Below are 18,759 nucleotides of genomic sequence, written 5' to 3'. Positions count from 1 at the left end.
TTCAGAGGGGTTACATTTACAGTTCCCACTCTAGTGTGTTCAACATTAGGGAAAGTGTTGGACTTCAAAGGGGTTGAATTAACTAGTCCCACTCCAGTTTATGTAACAGTACGAAAAGCACTGGACTTCGAAGGGGTTGAATTCCCTATTCCCACTCTAATTTATGCAACAGTAAGGAAATCACTGGACTTCAGATGGGTTCAATTTACTATTCCCACTCCAGTTCCAGTCTATGCAACAGTAGTGAAAGCATTAGACTCTGGAGGCGTTAAATCTACTATTCTTACTCCAAACTGTGCAACAGCAGGAAAAGTGTTGGACTTCTCAGGGGTAATATTTACTATTTCATACCAAGTCTGTGCAGCAGTAAGGAAAGCATTTCACTTCAAACACATAACATATTTTATTGATCCTATTAGTTGACCAGAGAAATAAAACTCTCATTAGGAAAATTATATATATATCTATAAAACAATGAAAACAATTGAACAATTTACATGAATATTAAAAAATGTAATAATTGATTCTGAATTAAAAATATTATTAATGCATTATTTAATTAAGTTCCCACACTATATCCCCACAAACCTAGCAGCCGACACTTGAAATATAACTAAAATGAATTTGTATAGCACAATTAATATATTTAATAATTGAAGAAATAATTATCACTAAGTGAATAATTAACTGTTAATTCATTATGACTTAAATAACTTTCCACCATATGGCCGTACAAACACAAAAGCCCACACCGAATATATAACTTAAAACATATAATAATTACACAACTTATCTAAATAATAATCAATTAAATAATCAATAAATTAATAATTAATTGTTAATTAATTATTAGTTAATTAACTATCCACCCTATACCCCCACAAACACAACAACTGGTACCTAATATATAATTAAAAAATACAATTACTATACAGTTAACATAATTATCAATTAAATAATTAATGATAAATGAATAGTTAATTAATAGTTAATAATAACTTATTTAACTTCTGACCCTATGCCCCTACAAACCCAGCAACACACGCATAATATATGAGTAAAATATATAAATGCACAATTTGCACGATTAATAATCAATTTAATAATTAATAATAGATTAGTAATTAATTGGTAAATAATTATACTGAATTAACTTCCCAAGCTGTACCCCTATAAACCTCACAACCCACTATAATACTATAAATTGCTTTTAGCAAATACATTAAAAATTATAAATCGTTTTAAAATTGCAAACTATATTTTAAGATATTTTAACAATTATACAAACAATATTTAACATAAAATATTAATATATGAACTAAAACACATAAAGATAATTAAAAATGATATTGTTTACAACTATATTATTGAAAATGATATTAACAACACAGATATTCTTGAAAACTATGGCCCTCATTACAACATTGGCGGTAAATCCCGCTTACTGCCGTGCAGAAGACCGCCAACACACCGCTGCGGTGGCGGAATACCGCTACAGCTATTACGACGACCCACAGCTCGGAATCCGCCAAAATCCATACACCCACACAAGTCCGCCACACCAAAGGTCAGTGATAAACTGGCGATAACAAAACCGACACCGTCATGCCAACAGGAATAGGCCCACACTATCACAACCCACGAATCCACGTGGCGGTCTTTAAACCGCGGTATTCCATTGACGGTACACACTGCAGTGCTCAAAATACACACACATATACAAAACACAACCACATTGGACAAATCGAAATACACACCCCTGATACACATGCACACACCACTCCCACACACCCAATCCAATATAAAACACACACCCACATCACCCACAAACCCTTACGACCAGAATTGCGATAGAAGGCCAGAGAGAAACACCACCAGAAACAACACTAGCATCCACAGGCACACAACATCATCACGCACACAACATCCACGTACCTCAGACAACACACACAAACACATCCACTCACACATCACAACCAACACCACCTCACACATTACCCACACCACATCATTGCACCTCAATGACACCCCAGGTTCTCTGAGGAGGAGCTCAGGGTCATGATGGAGGAAATCGTCCGGGTAGAGCCACAGCTATTCGGATCACAGGTGCAGCACACCTCCATTGCCAGCAAGATGGAGCTATGGCGCAGAATCGTCAACAGGGTCAACGCAGTGGGACAACGCCCCAGAACGCGGGATGACATCAGGAAGAGGTGGAAAGACCTACGGGGAAGGTGTGTTCCGTGGTCTCCAGACACCAGATAGCTGTACAGAGGACTGGCGGTGGACACCCCCCGCCTCCCCCACAACTAACAACATAGGAGGAGCAAGTCTTGGCAATACTGCATCCTGAGGGCCTCGCAGGAGTAGCAGGAGGAATGGACTAGGTAAGGCAAATCTTAACGATAATATCCCCCACCCTACCTGCATGCCATCACATACCCCCACCCTCGCCCTCACCCCATCACTCCAACACCTCACATATGTCCCCCTATCACAACCCACACATCCCAACACCAAGCCCTGCATGCAACACCAAAGCAGGGACACCCATCACCAAAGCATGTCCACAACAGATACCCACACAGACCCCAAACCAAATATCACACAAGGACCTAGACAAGAATGCAAGCACTGGAGTACAGGGTCACTCACCCATTGCACACAATGGCACACACAGATGCAATAATCATGCCTTTACATCCCTGCAGGATCCCTACCCAACGTCACTGGACAGGAGGTTCCAGACATGTCCAGTCCCCCCACAAAAGAGGCCCACAGTGATGACAGCAGCTCTGCACAACTGGATCAAGATGACCAGCCCGGCCCATCTGGGACCTCGGGACAGTCGGTTCCCCTGACACTGGCACAAGCCACCACAGAGCCTCCCCCTCAGGAAACACAAGCACAGCGCCCACCAAGCGGGCCCATCCCTCTGTCCCCAGGACACGTCAAGCAGCAGTGTGTCCACCACTACAGGGAACCCAGGCAAACCCACCGCCCCAAGAAAATCAGGGACCTGAGGGCAGTGGCAGTGGTCACACGGTTCAGGGGACAGGGGACAGAGGAACAGGAAAACAAGGGAACTGGGAGGACTGCTGTGTGAAAGGGGGAGGACAGGCCCAGGGAACCCACTCTCCACGAGGCCCTCTCCAACATCATGGGAGCGTACCATAATTCCCAGGAGACGATGGCAACAGTACTGGCCAACTTTCAGGAGACAAAGCGGCTGCAGGAGGAACACTATCTGGGGATCAGGGAGGAACTCAAGTCCATCAACAGCACCCTAGTCACGATTGTAGGGGTGCTGCAGGACTTTGTCAACACCAGGAGGGACAACGTGGCACAACAAGGGGCCCCTAACACTAGCCTGGATGATGAACAGCCCACCACCTCCGCCAGCACTAGTGGACAGGAGGCACTGCCACAGGACCACGACACCAGCACCCCACCCCCTGCAGATGGAGAGCCACCCCGCAAACGGTCCCTGATATCCAGGAACAAGACAGAGAACATTGCCAAGACCCCCGCCAGGTAATGAGACCCCCCTGAATGTCATCCTTCTGTCCCACTTTGTCACCCTGTCCATCCTTCATCTGTCCTTGCTCCACTTCCTATGCCCCTTTGGACAATGCACCTGTGAAACAAATAGACTGGACTCTGCCATGGACATTCCTCCACCATCACACCTGACCATTTTACAACCCCCTCCACTTATTTGCACAAAAATAAACACATCAATCACAAAACAATCTGGAGTCAGTCTGTGCTTTCACAAATCTGTAATTGCAATAACTATGGAATATAGCAATGTCAATTTAAATGTCAACATACCGATGTAACAGAGCTCTAGTCCATGAGGAAATATAGCAGAGGTCACAAAGTGGGACCCACATCTGTTAAATGGAAAGGCAAAGTGACAAGTCAGGGTCCATACACTGGGTGAAAATGACAGACTTATGATAGGTGAAACAATAGTATGAGATGTGGGAGGCAGTGATATCTTCTTACCTGTGTCTCACTGGAAGAATTGCTGGTTAACGTTGTTTCTGTTGTCGATATCCTCTTCTTCTGCCTCCTCTTCTTCACTGTCCACAGGCTCCACAGCTGCCACAAGACCTCCAGCTGGCCCATCCTCCTGCAGAAAAGGCACTTGTCGTCGCAAAGCCAGGTTGTGCAGCATACAGCATGCAACAATGATCTGGCACACCTTCTTTGGTGAGTAGTAGAGAGAACCACCTGTCATATGAAGGTACCGGAACCTGGCCTTCAGGAGGCCGAAGGTTCTTTCTATAATCCTCCTAGTTCGCCCATGTGCCTCATTGTAGCGTTCCTCTGCCCTTATCCTGGGATTTCTCACTGGGTCAGTAGCCATGACAGGTTGGGGTAGCCAGAATCACCTGAAAATATTGAGGGACAACTGTTAGACACACACTAACCCGTAGGGACAACCCCAGACCCAGACAACTATTCACAGGGTATAGGGTCCTTGTCCTCACCTATTAGTCACACACGGAGCCTCTGAAGTTGCCTCATCACATAAGGGATGCTGCTATTCCTCAGAATGTAAGCGTTATGTACTGAGCCAGGAAACTTGGCATTCACATGGGAGATGTACTGGCCGGCCAAACACACCATCTGCACATTCATCGAATGGTAGCTCTTCCGGTTTCTGTACACCTGTTCACTCCTGTGGGGGGTACCAAGGCCACATGTGTCCCATCAATGGCACCTATGATGTTGGGGATGTGTCCCAGGGCATAGAAGTCACCTTTCACTGTAGGCAAATCCTCCACCTGAGGGAAAACGATGTAGCTGCGCATGTGTTTCAGCAGGGCAGACAACACTCTGGACAACATGTTAGAGAACATTGGCTGGGACATCCCTGATTAAATGGCCACTGTAGTTTGAAAAGACCCACTTGCCAGGAAATGGAGTACTGACAGGACCTGCACTAGAGGGGGGATCCCTTTGGGATGGCGGATAGCTGACATCAGGTCTGGCTCCAACTGAGCACACAGTTCATGGATTGTTGCACGATCAAGTCTGTAGGTGACTATTACGTGTCTCTCTTCCATTGTCGACAGGTCCACCAGCGGTCTGTACACCAGAGAATGCCACAATCTCACCACCTGCCCCAGCGGACGTGCCCTATGGACGAGAACAGTGAGCAGAGAGTCAGCCAACACTGAGATATTACAAAATGTAATTAGCACACATTTATTAATCCGCAATGTGCCTGTTACTGTCTGTATGCAAGGCCTAGATAGGTGTGACGCAGTTATTATTGATGCTATGTGGCACCCTGACATGGCGGCTGCCTGACCTGTAAGGTGGGACAAGGGGATGTGAGGTGACTGCACTGGCGTTCAACACCGTCGCGGTAGGCGGTGGAAGACCGCAGCGCAATTCTGCATTGGTTAACATTGGACCTTATGGGTCCCAGGAGCCAATGACGATGTATGCCGGCGGTGACGGTATGCACCACTGCGGACGTGACTGCCATTTTCTGTCTGTTCACTCACTTGATACCTGACCTTCAACAGGAGCATGCTGCTGGGGCAATGCCTGTTTGGAGTGGCTAGAAGATACATGGGGGGGGACGGAGGCCTGCATGAGCGGACGGTGCGTGTATGTGCATCAGGGCAAGGGTGGGAACGTGGGCCAATGAGTATGACGTTCCGGACAGGTAAAGATTATCCTTTTCCCCTGTACTATTCCTCTAGGTCAGCGCCCACCAGAAGAAGGATATTTGGCGAGCCATCGCCAAGGACGTCTGGACCCTGGGGGTCCACCACAGACGGAGCACCCACTGCCAGAAAAGATGGGAGGACATTAGCCGCTGGAGCAAGAAGACGGTGGAGGCCCAGCTGGGGACAGCCTCCCAACGTGGAGGGGTGCCCGTCGCACCATGACCCCTGTGATGTTCCGGATCCTGGCAGTGGCGTATCCGGAGTTGGATGTGCATTTGAGGGCATCACAGCAGCCACAAGGGAGTGAGTACAGTCACAATCATCTGACTCTGCGCGCATTACGAGGTGTCTGGGTAGGGGAGGTGGGCAGTGGGTTCCCCTAGGCCAGGGCGAGCTTGGTAGGCAAGCTTCCTTGTGAGGCAGGCTCAGTGGCACCCCAACCCCACTAGTGGTTAGTGGCATCTACACCTAGTCAGGCTCCTGTGACTTTCATGTGTGCAGCAATCGGGCATAGGCCTTGTACCCCATGGACCTGTGAATAATCTAGGAACTATAAGTGCATGGCGTAGTGCAGAGGTCTGCTGTGTCTGTAGTGCCCGCCAACGGTTGTGGTGTTGCATGCACTGAACATGTCTTTCTTCTGTCTCCCCCCCTTTTTGTGGTCTCCCTGTTCTTGTGTGCAAAAGCATCATCAGGCGGAGGAGCAGTGGCACCGGAGCAGGAGGGAGCTGCATCCCACTTGGCCCTGGAGGGCGAAACAACGGAGTCTGAAGCCACCAGTGGGACGGATGGCGAGGGGAGCTCCACGGCGGGGACAGGAGCAGAGACCAATGACAGTGACTCCTCCTCTGATGGGAGCTCCCTTGCGGTGGCGGGCCCCTCTGTGCCCCCGCATCAACAGGTACAGCCGCCACCTCCCCCACCGGCACCGCCCTCCCAGCAGCCCCTTAGCGTGTGTCCTGTGCCCGCTCACCCAGGAGGGTGGGCATCTCCTTCACCTCAGGCACCTCAGGCCCTGGGCCAGTCAGCCCTGCTGCCCTCAGTGAGGAGGCTATTGACCTCCTGAGATCCCTCACTGTTGGGCAGTCTACCATTCTGAATGCCATCCAGGGTGTTGAGAGGCATTTTCAATAAAGAAATGCATACCTGGAGGGCATTCATTCTGGCCAGGCAGCCCAACAGAGACCATTTCAGACTCTGGCCTCAGCACTGATGGCAGCCATTGTCCCTGTGTCCAGCCTCCCCCCTCCAACTTCCTCCACCCAGACCCAATCCCATGTACCTCAGACTATCCCAAGCACATCATCAGACCAGCATGCACACAAATTAACACACAAGGGTGGCTCAGGCAAACATAAGTACAACACATCCCACAGGCACTCACACAAGCATCATACCCATGCACACATACCAACATCCACTGCCTCCACTGTGTCCCCCTACTCTATGTCTCCCTCCTCCCTCCTCCCTCCCAGTCTCGTCTCCACTCACACCTGCATGCACTACATCTTCAGGCACTACCTCCATCACCAGCACGCCCATCACCACACACCGCTCACGTGCACTCACCACCCCAACTACCGTTCACCGATTCCCTGTGTCCTCTCCCAGTTTGTCTGTGAGCCCTCCTCCCAAAGTACACAAACGCAGGCACACACCCACCCAACAGCCATCCACCTCACAACAGCCTCCAGCCCATGCACCTTCTCCCAAATTCAGCAGATGTACACCTCCTACAACCACTACCTCTACCTCCACTTCCAACCCCCCTCCATCCTCAAATCCCAGTGTGTCTAAAAAGAATTCCTGGCTAATATTGACCTCTTCCCTACACCCCACCCCCTGTCCGTCCCCTAGGGCCAGGCTTTCCAGGTCCCAACCCAGCACCTCAGCCACCACATCCCCAGGCACAGTGGTGCCAGCAACTGTGGGCTATTGGAGTGGGCCAACCATCAGGGCTGCCAGTGTGCCACGGAGCGGGACAAGGACATTCCACCACCTGCAAAACTAAACAAGTTGCCCACATCCCAGGGGGAGAAGCAGAAAACACCTGCCACCAAGGGCTCAGGGAAAATGAAAGTTGATAGTGGCAAGACAGCTGCGCCACCATCCAGGGAGGGGAAGGGCCAGAAACTGAAGGGCAGGTCAGGAGAGGGCATGGTGGCACCGACTGAGGGACCAGTGTCACACCTACTGTCCACGTCGATGCCAACCTGTACGGCGGAGAAGACCGCCACTTGCACCGCCACAGAGCCCGCCGCCAGCACCGCTGTCATTAAGCCCGCCACCTGCACCGCCGCCACTGAGCCCGCAGCCAGCACCGCTGCCACAGAGCCCGCTGCCAGCACCACTGTCATTGAGCCTGCCACCAGCACCGCCGTCACAGAGCCCGCCGCCAGCAACGCCGCCACAGAGCCCACCACCAGCACCGCTGCCACAGAGCCCGCACCCAGCACCGCTGCCACAGAGCCAGCAGCCAGCACCGCTGCCACAGAGCCCGCAGCCAGCACCGCTGCCACATAGCCCACCACCAGCACCGCCGCCACAGAGCCCACAGCCAGCACCGCTACCACAGAGCCCGCAGCCAGCACCGCTGCCACAGAGCCCGCCACCAGCACCGCCACCACAGAGCCTGCCGCCAGCACCGCTGTCACAGAGCCCGCAGCCAGCACCGCCGCCACAGAGCCCACCACCAGCTCCGCCGCCACAGAGGCCGCAGCCAGCACCGCCACCACAGAGCCTGCTGCCAGCACCGCCGCCACAGAGCCCGCCGCCAGCACTGCCGCCAGCACCGCCGCCACAGAGCCTGCCGCCAGCACCGCCGCCACAGAGGCCACAGCCAGCACCGCCGCCACAGAGCCCGCCGCCAACACTGCTGCGACTGACACCGCAGCAAGCACCGCAGCAAGCACCGCCAGCGGCCCTGCGACATCCTGAGCCAGTGGCACTACTGCAGACATGGCTGCCATCCCCAGTGGTCATTCGTCTGATGAAGCACTGTGGGCACGAAGCCCCCTCCAGAACCAGTGGAGTATCACATCCACTACCTCTGACCTTGGCAGGGTGAATCACTCTGGGCACAAAGCCCCCTCCAGAACCAGTGGAGAAAGGCATCCACTACCACTGTCATTGGCAGGATGAAGCACTCTGGGCACAAAGCCCCCTCCAGAACCAGTGGAGAAAGGCATCCACTACCTCTGTCCTTGGCAGGATGAAGCACTCTGGGCACAAAGCCCCCTCCAGAACCAGTGGAGTATCACATCCACTACCTCTGTCCTTGGCAGGATGAGGCACTCTGGGCACAAAGCCCCCTCCAGAACCAGTGGAGAAAGACAACCACTACCTCTATCCTTGGCAGGATGAAGCACTCTGGGCACAAAGCCCCCTCCAGAACCAGTGGAATATCACATCCACTACCTCTGTCCTTGGCAGGATGAAGCACTCTGGGCACAAAGCCCCCTCCAGAACCAGTGGAGTATCACATCCACTACCTCTGTCCTTGGCAGGATGAAGCGTGGGTCAACCCACCCACTGAAAATACTTGAGAGACTGTGGCCTTGCACTCACCAGGATGAAGCAGTGGGCAACCCACCCACTGAAAAGACTTGAGAGACTGTGGCTTTCCACTCCCCAGGATAAAACAGTGGGCAAACCACCCACTAAAAAGACTTGAGAGACTGTGGCTTTGCACTCCCCAGGATAAATCAGTGGGCAAACCACCCACTGAAAAGACTTGAGAGACTGTGGCTTTGCACTCCCCAGGATAAAGCAGTGGGCAACCCACCCACTGAAAAGACTTGAGAGACTGTGGTTTTGCACTCCCCAGGATAAAGCAGTGGGCAAACCACCCACTGGAGAGACTTGAGAGACTGTGGCTTTGCACTCCCACTCCCCAGGATACATCAATGGGCATGGAACCCCCTTGTGGAGCAGTGGCGTTGTGCGTTCATCAGGCTGAGGTGCCCCCCTCCCCCTCCTCCTGAGGTGCCTGTTTATTTTCCATCTGATGCCCCTCCAGTGTTCTCTCCGTTTGGAGTCAGGTATCGAGTGTGGGCCTCGCCCATGCATTTTGGGCCCAGTGGTCCACGGACAATTATTGGTGCACTATCCGGACTTTTGTAGTTGGTGTACATAATTGTATATACTGTATTTAGAGTTTTGAGTACTGGATTTTTATTGATTACAATCGTTCAAATCAATTCCTTTTGTCCTTGCGTTATTGAAGGGGGTGGGGGTCTGTATATGTAATGTTGCAGTATGTATTTGTGTGTATGGTGTTGTGGGTGAGGGTGGGGGTTGGGGTGTTGCGTGTTGCATGTGTGTGTCACTCTCTCCCCCCCCTCCCCTGTGTTGTTGGTGCAGTACTCACTGTTGTCGTCGCCGCCGTTTCTGGAGCTCCTAATAGAGGAGCAGAAAGACAATCGCCGGCAGGATCTGCAGTTCTGGCTCCATGGCGTCCTGGTTCCTCGTGGGGTGTGGAGAGATTAGTTATTTCCCCTTCTGTGTAGTGTTTCCGCTGTGTTTTTGATCGCGTTGGTTCCGCTCCGGAAAAGGTGGCGGATTGGCATCTTGTGATAGGGTGGGCAGTACATTGTCTTCCGCCTGTCTGTTGGCGGTTACCGCTGCGATGTTTGTTTGTACGACGTTGGCGGTCGGAGTGTTAAACTGGCTGTCTATGTTGGTGATTTCCGCCATGGTCGTAATCCCATTTTTTTTTCGCCGGCCTGTTGGAGGTATTACTGCCGCTTTAACACCGACTGCCAGGACCTTAGAAAAATAATCAACATGCTTAGAAGTATTTTCAAGAAAGGTGCCTATGCATGATACATTAGGTCTCCCTGGGGCATTGGTTTGATTTTTATGGATTTTGAACAAGAAATGAAATGGGGCTCGATGATCTCTGGAACTCACCAGCCACGTCAGTCTTTCCCTCGAAAAGCGAACTAAGGAAACTATACTGGCAAATGGCCAACCACGAAGACACAAGGGCTGCACTCCACACTACATTATCTTGTGACTTTGTCAACCTAAAAGAGTCATGCAAGTACGAAACTTTTTGGGACCTAATCACGGCCCCAAGGGACAGGAAACTGTACTTCCAGCTCCGCATTGGAACACTCCCATTAAGACTTTTCACCAGCAGCTGGTCACAAAATGAATCCTCCGCATGCCCTGCTTGCAAAGCCCCCGTGGAGAATCTCCCTCACCTCCTTTTTGCATGCCCCGCGTATACCGCCCCCCGTAGGAAATGGCTGGCCCCGGCATGCAGACTACTGGGAGTACGCTGCTCTGCGCTAGCCCTGCGAATCCTTAGATCAGACACCAGACCAACGCTAGTGATCGCTATCGCCAAATTCCTCGGAGCCAGTTGGCTTATCAGAGGGAAAACTCTTCTGGACAAAGACTCCAAATAAGACTGTCCCAACATCCTGCGCAGCGCATTTAATTTCATTTCATTTTATCTCATTTTATTCCATTTTTATTCCATTTTTATCTCGCTCCTTTCATTTTCTCTTATCTTTTACTCCCTTTTATCATTATATTTACCTGCAATTTTATTATGTGTATTGATTTGTATTTATTATTGCTCGCGCTTTTTTGGCTCTTGTAGCCGCAATAAAGCTTCTTTGAATTGAATTGAAATAGTAGTGTGTAAGGGTATTCACATTTTATAACAATATTCCTCATGTTCAATAATGCCCTGGTTTCTCCATTTGTCCATGTGTTGTTTGTCCAGCTCCGTGCATTGATTCTTTGGTCGCGTTGCAGGCAAGCGTCGATTTTCAACTGCGAAGCCCGCGGCTCGTCGATTTTTCAGCCGCAGATCGGAGTTGCGTCAATCTTTTCCCTGCACAGCGATCTGTGCGTGGATTTCTTCTTCTTAGGTTGCCAGCTTCTCCTTTCAGGGTCCCAGGAACTGGATGGGCACCACAGAGCAGAGTAGGAGTCTCTCCATAGACTCCAGGTGCTGGCAGAGAAAAGACTTTGCTGTCCCTGAGACATCAAACAACAAGAGGGAAGCTCTAAATCAAGCCCATGGAGAGTTCTTCTCAAGATGGAAGGCACACAAAGTCCAGTCTTTGCCCTCTTACTCTGGCAGAAGCAGCAACTGCAGGATAGCTCCATAAAGCACAGTCACAGGCAGGGCAGCTCTTCTCCAGGCAGAGGTTCCTCTTGGTTTCCAGAAGTGTTCTAAAGTCTGTGGTTTTGGGTGCCCTTCTTATACCCAATTTCTCCTTTGAAGTAGGCCTACTTCAAAGTAAAGTCTCTTTTGAATGTGAAATCCTGCCTTGCCCAGGCCAGGACCCAGACACTCACCAGGGGGTTGGAGACTGCATATTGTGAGGGCAGGCACAACCCTTTCAGGTGTAAGTGACCACTCCTCCCCTCCCTCCTAGCACAGATGGCTCATCAGGAAATGCAGACTACACCCCAGCTCCCTTTGTGTCACTGTCTAGTGTGAGGTGCAACCAGCCCAACTGTCAAACTGACCCAGACAGGAAATCCACAAACAGGCAGATTCACAGATATAGTATAAGTAAGAAAATGCTTACTTTATAAAAGTGGCATCTTCAAACACACAATCTTAAAATCAACTTTACTAAAATTTGTATTTTTAAATTGTGAGCACAGAGACCCCAAACTCCACATGTCCATCCGCTCCCACTTTAATTAGATTTAAAGGTAGCCCAAATGTTGACCTATGGGAGGGGCAGGCCTTGCAAAAGTGAAAAACAAATTTAGCAATATTTCACTGTCAGGACATATAAAACACATTACTATATGTTGTACCTTAACCATACACTGCACCCTGCCCTTGGGGCTACCTAGGACCTACCTTAGGGGTGTCTGACATGTAAGAAAAGGGAAGGTTTAGGCCTGGCAATTGGATACCCTTGCCAAGTCGAATTTACAGTCAAAACTGCACACACAGACACTGCAAAGGCAGGTCTGAGACATTATTACAGAGCTACGTATGTGGGTGGCACAACCAGTGCTGCTGGCCCACTAGTAGCATTTGATTTACAGGCCCTGGCACCTCTAGTGCACTTTACTAGGGACTTACTAGTAAATCAAATATGCCAATCATGGATAAACCAAATACATACACATTTTGTAAAAGGAGCACTTGCACTTTAGCACTGGTTAGCAGTGGTAAAGTGTCCAGAGTAACAAAAACAGCAAAATCAGAGTCCAGCACACATCAACAACCTGGGAAACTGAGGCAAAAAGTTAACGGAGACCACGCCAAGGATGAAATGTCTAACACCTATGTTTCTCTCTTCCCAGTTTCTTGAGATCGTTGATCATAACCTCATGAACTGTTTCAATACAATCATGTGTAGTCTATGGCATGAATCAGGATTGGGGTTTGAACTTTGTGGGTGGCAATTAGCGTAGGTTATAGCTATGCCTTCTCAGAAAAGCTTCAGTATCCTGAATGTTATCACCCTTCCCCATTTTCTAGCTCATGTAAGTTCCCCTACATGTCCACATCACTGTTCTTTAAATTGTCATTAATTCTCAAGGTGTGCCTGTCCTCCATCATACAAGCAAGCTGATTCGATTGTTTAAAAATGTTTTTCAGTTTGAGATTGTTAATTAGCTGAAAGAGGCCTAATTTACTTTGAACGTAATCATAATTATGACTAGGGCAAACGGACAGACCATAATTCAAAACATGTAAATCTTCCTTTGTCAGGATGGGTTAATAACATTCTGATTTACCTCTGCTGTCATTGTCTAGTACTCTGTCCCTCCTTGATCCCATGAGGGTTTTCTCTTGATATGTTTCTTTCACCTTTTTTCATTCATGCTCCTTCTTCTCTCTTTGAATCCTACAACTGGGCCCCTTCCTCCTCTTCTTCATCCTCTCCCACTGTTCAGAAACAAAGCAATTACATTATTAAAAAATGGTCATTTGAAAAGAGTCCTAATAAATTCATCACTGGCTATAACATTAGGATTTCAGTACCAAGATATAATTGTACACATATATTCAGTATATTAGATAATATATATAAAAAATGTCAGAGTCACCAGATCCTCAGGGTCTGCGCACGTTCCCAACATGTCCACCACTGAACAGGTCCAAGACTCTGATTGATGAATCACAGAGACTAAGAGAGTTCAAGAGGGGAAGAGGGGATTAGGAAGGGGACAGCTGGGAAGGAGACCTGCGGGAAGCAAAAGATTAAACAACACAACATCAGATTCAAAACCACATTTAGATTCATAAAAACTCTCTGTTGAATCTACGTTCAATGATACTTGCCGATTCGAATGCAACCTTGTAAATGTCAGAAAATGGTTGCGCACAATGAATATCTAGATTTGTACTCGAGGAAAGAATCGCGTGTCTAGCCGATTCAAATGTCAACATGTAAATGCCATTAAATATCAAGCGCACTTTCACACGCACAAGAGCAAAATATATTTATCATACTAATTAGGCCCAAGAACTTGAAATACTTCGAGAACGGGATCAGGGGCCCAACCCGACCTCCGTCTTACCACCCTGATCAAGAATCACCCAGCCAAGCGAAAGGGCGAGGCCTGGAAGATCAAAGTAGGCCTCCGGAACAGAAGCTCAGAAAGTTGCTGCTGCTCTGCACAGGGACCTCTGTATAGTGAGCACGTGGAGCTGGGCTGGCTCCCTTATATAGAGTCTTGGCCCAGCCCACAAACCACACCCAGGCATGCTGCAGAGGAAGTTTATAGAAGGCCCTGGAAAGGGATCACACCCTGACACACTGTGAAAGCCTTCAGCAATACATTGCAAATGAAAAGTATTTACAAGCACCTTGAATATAAGTCTTCAGGATTAAACTCTGCAATGCAAAAGGTTAAACAACAGCATATCAACATAAGGCATGAATTATGTCATCTCATAAGTGCTGGGTTTTTGCATTCCAGTCGCCCGTAGAGCGTGCACTGCCCAATGACAAGGCGTTATGTGACTGGCTAATGATTGCCTTCACAAAAGTTAAAGGTAGCCATGTTGTTTTAAGATCACTTTCCCTTTGGTCTGGGTTAGGGGATTAGATATAGGTAAGTACTAGGCATTATAATTTTTCCCTACTTAGTGCCACTCAATAAAGTGGTAATATGTAGGGAAAAAATTATTATAGTTTCTATATATTTACAAAACAATTCACAGAGTACTGGGGTACTGCGTAGGAAATAACATGGTACTTAACATAAATTACAAAAAATAAAATATGTAAAATGTTTTGGGGGCACAGAGTCTTGGGCGGCCCTCTACATTGCGCTACACGCTGTCTGGAGATCTGTTGCTCTGTGAATTGACCTACATTAAAACTTCTATGTGCTCCATAAACAGCACTGGAAGAGCAATCCCTCTATTTCACAATACAAACTCTGATCATTGGCTTGATCCATATGCCAGTAATGGACAAATCTGATCACTTTACCACCTTATCTAGGCTGCTAAACTCATTTGAGCAGATTGCGATGGGGGGATGATTGGAATTTAACCCTTGATCCATTCTTGGACAAATCTGGCAACCCTGATCCCATCAACCCCAAGACAGACACATGCTCTTTGATATCATCTGTGACCTTGGTGCTTAACCCAACCCCCAGATAGAAACTACTCCTTCATGTCATTCATCTATAGTACCCAATCTCACAGTAGCTTTTTCCTGATGATGGCAATGTTGTCTTGTAACTTAGTAGAAGCATCTATCATACCGAACAGTATGTCAGACCATGGCCTTGGATCTCAACCTTTGTCTTTTAAAACCCCTCATGGCTCACTCGTGCATGAGTGTAGCTCGCTATAGCGACCCCATGGATAAACAATGTCTATGTTCCAACCTAAACCAACATCTAGAAAAGAACATAGATATGGTCTCATCAACTCAGATGTTATGGGCTGATGGTAAAGCCTGCTTGCGGGGTTCCATTACGACATATTCCTCAGTCTATAAGAAATGTTGCTAAAATGATCATCTCGGATAGACTGCTGTCACAACCCAAATTACATGGGCGTACAACTCAAATCCTATTCCCCAGTTTGTCATGAACTTCTCCAAGCAGAGACTGAATTAAATGCCCTAAATACCTCACAGGCAGTAGCAGCCCCCTTCAAGCATATACAGAGACACAATGAAGGAGGGGGAAACATGGGTAGGCTGATTGTGGCACAGTTAAAACCGGCTTCCTCAGGCATAACAGTTCCTGCCATAATGTCCACTCAGAGTGATTTACTTACAGATCCTCGTGACATACTACGGGAATTCACTGATTATTATGGTCGACTGTACTCCACAGTTATGCAACACCTCACCATCAATGACAGGCTTCAGCTCCAAAAGCTCCTGCAAGAATATGCAGAGGTGTTAGGAAGGGAAATTAGTGCTGAATAAGTAGCTCATCCCATCGATACAATGGCAATGACTGGTTTCCCACAGAATTTTATAAAGTTACTATATCTATCAAAGTACCCTTAAGCTGTACTGGGAAATTTCGGGCGGCACTACACTCCTACCAGAATTTAACAGAGCTTGGATTCATTAATACCTAAGTCTGGCAAAGATCCTCTCTACTGTGCCAACTACAATTCCATCTCCCTTATAAACTTGGACATGAAGATATTAGCAAAAGTCTTAGCCACACAGCTTGCGACCTACATTCCTTTACTAATTTACCCATCCCAGGTCTGTTTTGTACCCAGGCACACATCTGCAAGCTACCTGAGGACGTTAACCCATATATTGTGGCAGGTCAGGCATAACACAGAAGAGGAGATCCTCTTTCGTATGGATAGGCCATAGGCCACACCTTAAATCATCTAATTTTCATGAAAAAAACCATGGCAGGGTGATTACAATTTCAGCATGCAGAATCCTATTGGCTGGCTTCTCAATTGGCAAATACGATCTTTATTTTGAAAACTCATAGATAGCTGGTGCAATACCAAGCTCTGACACAGTTTACAGGTGCTTATGTTCCCTGATGATGAATGATCTGATATACTTGAGCACCATGACAAGTTACTGCGAGAAACTCAACTTAAATTCAGTTATTTTAAGGTTCTCCATCAATAGTACTGGTCAGAAGCCAAACTCCATGGAGCGCAGATACAGCCCAGCTCTGGGTGCTAGAGATTCTCCACCTCTGACTCTGATATTGTGCATATCTTATGGGAATGTATTGCTCTCTTCCACTACTAAAAGCAAATCCTGAGTCTACTTCGGAACAGACTGAGAGTGACATCAGATATAAAGAGACGCTTGGCTTTACAACATGACACTGCAGATTTACCATCCTTGCCTCAACATACGACCTGCTGGCTCTCCAAGGTTTTATCAGTATTGAAAGTCGAAATACTGCTCCACTGGAAAACCGAACAGTTACCCTACTACATCACATTGCTTGCTGACATGCACACCATAACCATATATGAATGGTTACTCTATAAACATAAGGACCAGATGCACAAATATGATGGCACATGGAGCACATTTCTCCACCATTGACCTTTTGGGTGTAACATTAGTGCATGATGGTGGCACTCATTGGAATCTACTCATGGATAATCTGGAAGTAGCTAGGTAAAAGGTAATCAGTTGTACCACACATGTGGGCTCTATGACACACTCCTTGATGGAGCATTGAAGAATACATGACGTTTCTTGCGTCTCATCCTCATAGGAGTTCTCGGACATTGGCAAGGTTATTCAGGCTCTGAACCAACATCTGTCCTTACTGTAGGGCACCCATTCCAGGGGGCCTGTTGTCACTTTATTCTAGTACTAATGGCTGATACGGTCTTTCTAACTGACCCTTGTTTATGGTAGGTTTTTGTGTGTCAATATGATCAGTCCTCTGTATATGGAGCTGGAGGGAGGTAGGGGAATGGGGAGTTTAAGTGTGGTACGTTTCTCCCCAGGGTCTCTAATGAGTATCTCCTTTATATTTGATTGATTTTTGTCATTTTCTTTCTATTGCTCCCTTTTCTATCTATCTCTTTTTTCATAGTACTTTTTGGAATTTCATCTGAGTCTATGGGCCTGATTTAGAGTTTGGCCGAGTGGGTTACTCTGTCACAAATATGGAGAATATCCCGTCTGCCATTTTACAATTTTATTATTTCCGTGGAAATCGTAATACAACAGACAGGATATCCATCATGTTTGTGACGGAGTACCCCGTCCACCAAACTCTAAATCAGGCACTATTACTTGTATGAATCCCTGCGGCCCTATGTTAAGTATTCTGTATTTTGTGAAAACTAAATACAGAATTGCAATAAAAAAAAACACTACTACTTACATATATCTAAGGCCTCACCCAGAACACAGCTAAAGTGTAGTAAAAAGGTATGCCTGCCTTTTAATTTTGTAAAGCCACCCATTAGCCACTTATATATTAACTTGTCATCAGCATGTACTACAGTATGTCTCAAAGTTACTGCAGTATACTGTGGAATAATATATCATGAAGGGACAGATTTATCATTGTATAGCTAGCGCTTTATATATAGACACACACACACACACACACACACACACATGCAAACACACACCCACACACACATATACATGGATAACTACCTAAAGCTTTGTCTCTATGTACTCTGTTATAATGAAAAGAAATCAATGGTTCTTTAGAATCACGCTTTATTCTCATCTCCACTTCTCCTCATCAGCGCTTCACATCTCCTCTTCTCTCAGCTCTCTCTCCCAACATTCTATTGTGAACTCCTCTACCTAACAGTCAGAACATGCCATTCTAAAGGGAAGGTGAGGGGGGAACGTACCACTTATATTTAAATATGTCATTACCTCTAATCTAACCAAATCTGCCTATATGTAATTACATGTTGCTACCTTAATATATGACAACTAAATTACAACACATCTTCCCTTCCACACACAATATATACAAAGTGATCAAAAATATATACATTCAATAATAATTTGACATACCTATATTGATGTCTTAAATATATACATTCAATAGATAATTTGACATACACTACATCGATGTTTTAAAAGAAGTTCTATTGGTACTCTCTGTACCGACGTCACGTCTCTGC

Source organism: Pleurodeles waltl, chromosome 10 (genome assembly GCF_031143425.1).
Source record: "Pleurodeles waltl isolate 20211129_DDA chromosome 10, aPleWal1.hap1.20221129, whole genome shotgun sequence".
Lineage (NCBI taxonomy): Eukaryota > Metazoa > Chordata > Amphibia > Caudata > Salamandridae > Pleurodeles > Pleurodeles waltl.
This window is presented reverse-complemented; position numbering follows the sequence as displayed.